Source organism: Peromyscus californicus, unplaced genomic scaffold, assembly GCF_007827085.1.
Source record: "Peromyscus californicus insignis strain IS unplaced genomic scaffold, ASM782708v3 Scaffold_3__1_contigs__length_106647218, whole genome shotgun sequence".
Classification (NCBI taxonomy): Eukaryota; Metazoa; Chordata; class Mammalia; order Rodentia; family Cricetidae; genus Peromyscus; species Peromyscus californicus.
In genome coordinates this window covers 38046172-38053977 of record NW_026294551.1, presented here as the reverse complement: position 1 = coordinate 38053977, position 7806 = coordinate 38046172, and the positions used below count along the sequence as shown (strand labels likewise).

The window sequence follows — 7806 nt, the reverse complement described above, 5'->3', positions numbered from 1 at the left end:
GCAGTGTGCTTGCCTAACATACACAAGGCCCTGGATTCAAGTCCCAGTACTGCAAATAGGATTTAAAAAAAAAATAGCTCCTGACATTCTCATCCTGTGACTGGGGCCACCCTGTAGCTGTCTCCCCATGGGGCTGTTTGAGGGATGTCTTAGTTAGGGTTTCTAGTGCCGTGAAGTGATACCATGACCACGGCAACTCTTGTAAAGGAAAGCACTTAACTGGGACTGGCTTACAGTCCAGAGGTTTGTCATCATGGTGGGAAGCACGGCAGGATACAGGCAGACATGGTGCTGGAGAGTTAGCCAAGAGTTCTATATCCAGATCGGCAGGCAGCAGGAAGAGAATGCCACACTGGGCCTGGCTTGAGTATATGAGACCTCAAAGCCCGCCCCCAGGGACACACTTCCTCCATCAAGGCCACACCTACTCCAACAAGGACACACCTCCTAATAGTAATGCTCTCTATGAGCCTGTGGGGACCATTTTCTTTCATATCACCCCAGGGGAAGACATTACGAGATAGTTCTAGATTTCTCTAAGGTCTCTCCACAGCACTGACTTCCTGTCAATCCTCCAGTCCTCTATTCCATCTCCGCTGCACTCAGGCTCCACACCGCACCCCCACTCAGCCTCTGCAGGCACCGGGCTCTCCTCACTTCTGCTCCACTCAGGTGTGTTCCTCGCCTCTCCTCCCGGGAAGACCCCGCCTGTGAGGAAGTTAATCAGAAAGTTGTGGGTAGCCTCCAGTTTTTCCTTCCTACCCACTGCCCCTGCTGGAGCAGCTGGGGTGCAAAGGTGGAGCACAGATGTGTTCTTGAAGAGGCTGGGCATCCTGGGCAGGGCACCTTAGAAGACAGCCTGACACAACGATTGCACCGCAGCCTGCTCTTCCAGAAGCCTGCAGTTAAGCTGGGGAAATAACGGAAACGCACCCACAGCCTGATTCCTGAAATGCCATGTCGCAGCTGTGCCTTCCGGAAGGGGCGGTCGGGGAAGACACGCCAGAGAGAGAAATGGCGGAGCTGTCAGAATGGTCGAAAAGGCCTCGTCAGCAGGTATTTGACTGGAATAACGGGGCATGGGGATGGGGGCGTTGATCATCTGTGGTGGACACTCAGCTGCAGAGATACAGATAAGCAAGGACTGACTCACCTGGAGCAGGAACAGGTGAGAGGTACCAGGCCAGAAAGGCAGGCTTGGGGGCCAGAGAGCCTTGGGGCTGAAGAGCACACAGGGTGAATCTTAGCTGCACCCTAGGGCCTGAGGAGGCATGAAGATTTTGGAGCTTGAAGATAGTACAGTCAAGTCTGTTGTAGTACACCAGCTCATGGCCCGTAGAAGAAAGTGAGGAGGGAGAGGTTGGAGAGAGAGCCATACCACGGGACCAGACTACGGGGGTTCAAACAAGGGCAGGCTCTATGGAGCTAGGACAAGAAGACTGCATCAAAGTCTGGTGTGATGGGGACTGAAGAGATAGCCACTGGTTGAGGAGTTTGCTGTGCATGCCTGAGGCCCGAGTTCGGATCTGCAACCATGTGAAAGGCAGGCATGGCAGTGTGTCTGCGTAATCCCGGTGCTGGTGGGTAGAAACGGGTAGATAACGGGGGCTCACTGGCCATCTAGTCGACTTGAAATAGGGAGCTCCAGAGTCAGTGAGCTCAAAAACTAAGATGGGGAAGCAATTGAGGGAGATATCCTGACATTAAGATCTCCACATGCACCCCTGTAGGCAAGAACACCCCACACACATGTGTACTCACACACACCACGCCCCCATGCCCCCTCACACACACACACACACACACACACACACACACACACACACACACACAGGCATGATGGACTAGTAACATAGCTTAGTTGGTAGAACACTTACCTAGCATGCACAAAGTCCTAGGTTCAATCCCTCATACTATATAAACCAAATGCGGTAGTATAAGCCTGTATTCTCAGCACTTGGGAGGTGGAGGGATCAGAAGTTTCAGGCCATCCTCATCCTTTGGGAGACATAGAGTTTGGGGTCAGTCTGGAATACATGAGACCCTGTGTCAAAATTAACGAAACCTGTACCACTCCATGACAGACAGGGCTAGGAGTGGACAGGAAGGGTAGACCTGGCTCTGGATGACGGCTGGATTCCTTGACCCCTGCCCACATACCTTGTCACCCTCAGTGGCCTCACTTGATCCATCCTTTACCAGCCTTGACAGGCTGAATGTAGCTGCTGTCACCCTCAACAATTCCTTTAGAGCCCTGGCCTCAGTCTGCGGCTCCTTCCCTACCCAACCCTTCCTTGCTCTTTCCTGCCTTATAAAGCACCAGAGAGTCTCCAAAGGCAGACTTCTGAAACATGATCAGCGCCCTCCTCCGGTCCACGTGGAGAAGCTGAGCCCAGTGACCTCACAAGCAAATGAAGTTCTTTTCAAAAGGTCAGGAGCTGGAAGTCAAGAGTCAGAGGTCAGGGACTTTGGAGTCAGACCACCTACATCTGCATCCGGACTGACTCTGTCACCAGTTACTTTGTATGAGCTGGGGTAAGTGAATTAATCTGCCAGCTCTGTAGTTTCCCCCACTGTGAAATAGGGACAGTGGTGGCACCTGCCCCTAGCTCAGTGGTTTTCAACCTTCCTAACGCTGCGACCCTTTAATACAGTTCCTCATGTTGTGGTGACCCCCCAACCATAAAATTATTGTCCTTGCTACTTCTTAACTGTCATTTTGCTACGGTTATGAATTGTAATGTAAGTATCTGTGTTTTCTGATGGTCTCAGCCAACCCCTGTTAAAGGGTCGGTTGACCTGGAAGAGGTCGCGACTCACAGGTTGAGAACCACTGCTCTAGAGCCATAAAGGCATAATGACATGGAAGGCACCCATCACAGTGCCAAGCATACAGCAAGTACTCAATAAATGTTGACTCTTTTCTTTCTTTTTGTGCTGAGGACCCAACCCAAGGCTTCATGAAATCTAGGCAAATGCTCTACTGCTGAGCCACACCTCCACCTGACGTTGCCTCGTATTTCTATAGGAAGTCCTGTGTCGGGCACAGGGAGGCACAGAGGTACGCGTTGGGGTCCCTGCTTTTACAGAATTACCAAGAGAAGCAAGGAAGTAAATGCCATTCCATTGGAACAAAGGACAAAAGGAAGGGAAGGTATCAGCCCTCTCGGTGAACCCCTCATCTAGGGAGGGTGTAGCAGCCAGGGCTCAGGCTCTGTTTCAAAAGCTTAGTGTGAGAGGGGGGTGTGGCCTAGTGACCAAGCACTGGCTTGGCATGTACAAGGACCTTGGTTCAATTCCTAACCTAAAACAGAACAGGTGGAGTCTCATGGGAGAGGCACTGCCCACCTAGGGAGCACCTAGCATATTGGGTACAAGTAGACCTTTGCAATCAAGATCTAGTCTTGGCTGTTCTGCCTGTGTCTCCCCAGAGAACTACATTTTATTCAAGCATGACCTCCTCAGGGAAGACTTCCACGGTCCTGCTGGACACAGGCTATTTCCCCTTCATACACACTCCACATCATTTGCTCCCTCTCCATCAGAACACACGGTACAAAAGGAGTCTATGCCCCCCACTGTGTGTGTGTGTCTGTGTCTGTGTGTGTGTCTGTGTGTGTCTGTGTGTGTGTCTGTGTGTGTGTCTATGTGTGCATGTATATGTGCCTGTATCTGTCTGTGTGTGTGTGTGCATGTGTGTGTGTATCTGTGTGTGCGTCTATGTGTGCATGTATATGTACCTGTATCTGTCTGTGTGTATGTGTCTGTGTGTGCATGTGTGTGTGTCTGTGTGTGTGTCTATGTGTGCATGTATATGTGCCTGTATCTGTCTGTGTGTGTGTCGCATGTGTGTGTGTCTGTGTCTGTGTGTCTGTATCTGTGTGTGTATCTGTCTGTGTCTTTTGTGTCTGTCTATGTCTGTCTGTGTCTGTGTCTGTGTTCGTGTATCTGTGTGCCTATGTGTATCTGTCTGCCTGTCTGTCTATCTGTCTCTGAGTCCCAGCACACAGAAAGTACTGGATATGTCTATGACGGCTACATAATGGAATTAATGGATAGATTGGCTAATAAGCTATCCGAAGGCCTATCAGGAAGATAGACACTGGATCCAGATATGTCTCTCTAACCCAGAACAGGATAGTGATTCCCCTCTCCAGGGCTTCCAAGAAAATCCAGGGCAGTAAGAACAGTGAGATTCCAGAAGTCCCCGGCTGGCCCTGTCCATAGTGTCCACCTTCCGTCACCCACTCTACACTATCAACACAGCACCTCCAACCCAGGACTGGCTGTCTTCCCAACCCGGGCAGCATGCCCTGGAAAAATACCACAAATATAACACAAGTCTGTTACCAAAATAAAAAAAAAATAGGGCAGAAAATCAGTCCATGCAAAAGCCTCTTGAAACAGGCCAGGGCTGTTCTGTCCACCTCTGCACAGCTCATGTAGGCCAAAGCCAACAGCAAAACCAGCTGCGCTATCTCCTAAGAAGCTCCTCCCAAAGCCCAAAGGGCAGTCCTAGAAGTCCCAGATATACTTCTGACTGGTGCTCGATTCTTTTAAAACAAAATATTTTTCTTTTTATTTATGTACATGCATCTGTGTGAGTATATGCCACACGTATCCAGGTGCCTGAAGAGGCCCCAAAAGGGGGTCAGATCCCCTGCAGCTGAAATTACACGCAGTCGTGAGCCACCCAGCATGGGTCCTGGGACCAGAACTCAGCTCCTCTGCAAGAGCAGCAAGTGCTCTTAATCACTGAGACATCTCTCCAGCCCTATGTGTGCTTGACCTCGAACAAGACATTTTGACTCTTTGGTCCTCAGTGTCTCATCTAGAAAATGGGAATGGCCATGATTAGGAAAAAGCCTTCAGTGAGAGAAAAAAAAAAAGCATAACTTGAATTTGGAGAGACTTTATGAAGCATAAGGAGTTACCCGACCAAGGTTCATGAATCATCTGGATTGTCACATTGTTGCTAAGATTCAAGCTCTTCATGCTCCCCGCCACCCACTCCCATAAATACTGTGACCCCACAAGGGGTCCCCAGCTGCCTTGAGCTGGATTTTCTGACCCAAGATTCAACAGAACAACTGGGGAGAACAGAGGAGAAGGGTTTGTGTGTAGATGTGTATGCATACAAGCATGCAAGTCTGTATACCTGTGTCTACTTGGCATGTCTGTGCCTGTGTTTACTTGTATGTATGTGTTCATGCACATTCGTGTAAGTTTGCACGTGTGTACACCTATTTTGGACGTGTGCAGGGGTGTATAGCTGTAAGTGTGCGGGATTGTATTGCATATGTGTGCATGTGTGAGTGTGTGCATCTGTGTCTTCCCAGGGTGAAGAGAGGCCTGGATGGAAAGAAGAAAAGAGACTGGAAAAGAAAAGCAGAAAAGCAGAGCGAAGAGGAGGACTGAGGTATTCGGTTACATGATCTAAATTCTAATCAAACATCATTTAAAGCGTGTTTTATTTCAGCCTCGGGAGAGCTGGTCCCTCCTGGCTGCTCACCATGGCAACGGGCCGCTCATTTCAGAAGTGTCATGCCACATTATCGTCCTGCCGCCTCACACGCTCTCGCCGCCTGACAACTTCGCTCTGCCCCTTGCGACAACCATCCCCACTCCGCTGGTTTATTTTTGGTGTCAGCTGCCCCCCCTCCTCCCCGCCCCCTCCCCATCATCCGTGGATTGAAAGACAACCTCGGCCCTCCAGCCGGTGAGCATCGCAGCCTGTTTGGTGATAAGAGATAATTTGAGAAGATATTTGCTTACATGTGTATGAACAATTTACTGCGTTAAGACAATTCCACCCGGTACATGAGGATGGTGATGGGGCGGGGAGATGGGAGGGAGGGAGTTGGCCAGGGATTCAGCTAATACCTCAGGAAAGCTGAGAGAGGGGACAGCCTCTCCCTTCTCAGAACCCCTCCAGTCTCATGGGGCCCCCACAAGATTGCCATCAGCCCACCTTCCCAGCATCCTCAGCTATGACAGGCCTGCTGCTAGCTTGCTGTGTGACCTTGTACAAGTCACTCTCCTTCTCTGTGCTTCCCCTGTTCGTTAAGTGATGGGGCTGGGCCTGGCAGCAACGGATGCCTTACCAAGCGTGGCACTGTGTGAATCAGAGATTCTAAACTGAAGAGGGGGCAGCAGAGGGCAAGGGCCCACAAAGGGGACTATCCCCCCTGATCTTGTCAACACTGGGAAGACAGATGGAAGGAAGAAGTTGGCCTAGGCAGGTAATAAATGGCAGGGCCTGGGGTGGGCTCCTCAATCTCCCCCACAGACCTCAGGTTTATCCTTTGCTGGACAGGGCTAGGAGACCCTCCCTGGTCTCTGCTTGGCTTTCTCCATCACAGTGATGAGACAGTGCTGGGGCCACCTGCTCCCCCTTCATCACGTCCCTCTGCAGACTCACACATCCATGGGCACAGTCCCAGACCAGGGGCCAGGACTCAGGCACAAGGACGGATTCAGAAGACAGTGGCAGGCGATGTGCCTGAGAGCCAGGAAGGGATTCCGGAGCCAAGCACAGAGACAATGGGGGACACAAGCGAAGTGGCCTCAGCCTGAAACCTCCACCCGCTGAAACGGAGGAGTAAGTGTCCAAACGGTGTCCACGGAAGGCTGGCAGGTGTCATGCCTGCGCTGGGATCAAAGGGGCAGATCCCTTCTCCAGACACTGTGCCCTTCTGCTGAAGGGAGCCTACGCTTCTGGGGTAGCAGTCGTCTGTCCCTAGCACATATGATGGCTGTCAGAGTATTTTTTAAAAGATTTGGCACAGTCCGGGACATACAGTAGGCATTCAATAAATATCAGCTGTTGAAGTTGTCATGGTAACTAGGGGTCTAAAGAACAAGGCTCTGGGCTGATTGGGAAGGCCCCTGCTACTTCAGCCTGCTGTGTGTGTCAAGATCTTGTGGCTGGGTTGGCTCCATTGAGTCCCCTCCTAGGGTGGCCCAAACTCCAGGGATGTCTACAACTGCGTCCCAGCCCTCTGAAGGTCTCTGCTGGGTTCTCTGGCCCCTCCAAGTGTGCCTCCCACCGTGGAGGATGGTCTTCCTCTGTCTGCCCTCACTTATTATCTGCCCTGGTGAGGGCGATCCACTCAGCCATGAGCCCAGAGAGCCCCTGTGCCATGAGGCCAGCTGGAAACTTAGACCCTTCCTGCCTCCTCTATTCCCCATGCCCTGACCCAGGGTTAGGAGATCCATGCCAGAAAATCTACTGCAGAGAGAGAAATGTAGGTCTCCTTTACCATCACACAGTGGGTGGGCACCCCACGCCTCATCAGACAGACACAGTGTTCCCTCCAGACATAGTGGACTAAAGAGGCAGTGGACCACAGGGAGAAGACTCCCCAGGGCCAACAGAATGTGAAACCAGTGCCAGCTGCAGCACCCTTCAGCCACAGGGCCCAAAGCCAAAGACCTAGCCTCAGGGTTCTTATCCATAAAATGGAGCCAACAATCCCTATCTCACAGGGTTGTGGGCATGATCAGAGCCACACCTCATACATAGAGAACATGCACAAAAGCATCCATTATGGATAATAATGATGAATATTGATCAATGGAATAATCATAATAGTTAATATAAACAATAATGAAGACAGGCAAGGGGGTTCTTCCCTACAATACCATCATTTGAGAGGCTGACATACAAGCCAAGGAGTTAGAGACAGACCGGACTTTATGATACCCTGATTCACAAAAATAAAAAGGATAGTGATGACCAAAGATGCCCTGGCAAGAACTGGAAGCTCTCCTGGCCAGAGCCTTGGGCCCATCTCCCCTCACCTG

The 7806-nt window shown here is 51.0% G+C and overlaps 1 long non-coding RNA gene across 2 annotated transcripts; it reads left to right on the top strand.

Annotated features, from left to right (window-relative positions):
• The first annotated feature begins 560 nt into the window (after nt 1–560).
• On the top strand, nt 561–7594 carry LOC128122027 (uncharacterized). Of its 2 annotated transcripts, XR_008222314.1 has the most exons (6): nt 561–1056; nt 2318–2535; nt 3029–3154; nt 3432–3553; nt 5340–6242; nt 6363–7594. It is a non-coding gene; the product is annotated as an uncharacterized LOC128122027 (long non-coding RNA). The 2 variants fall into 2 exon arrangements; XR_008222313.1 differs by having other exon boundaries at nt 575–1056; nt 5340–7594.
• The last annotated feature ends 212 nt before the right edge of the window (nt 7595–7806 follow it).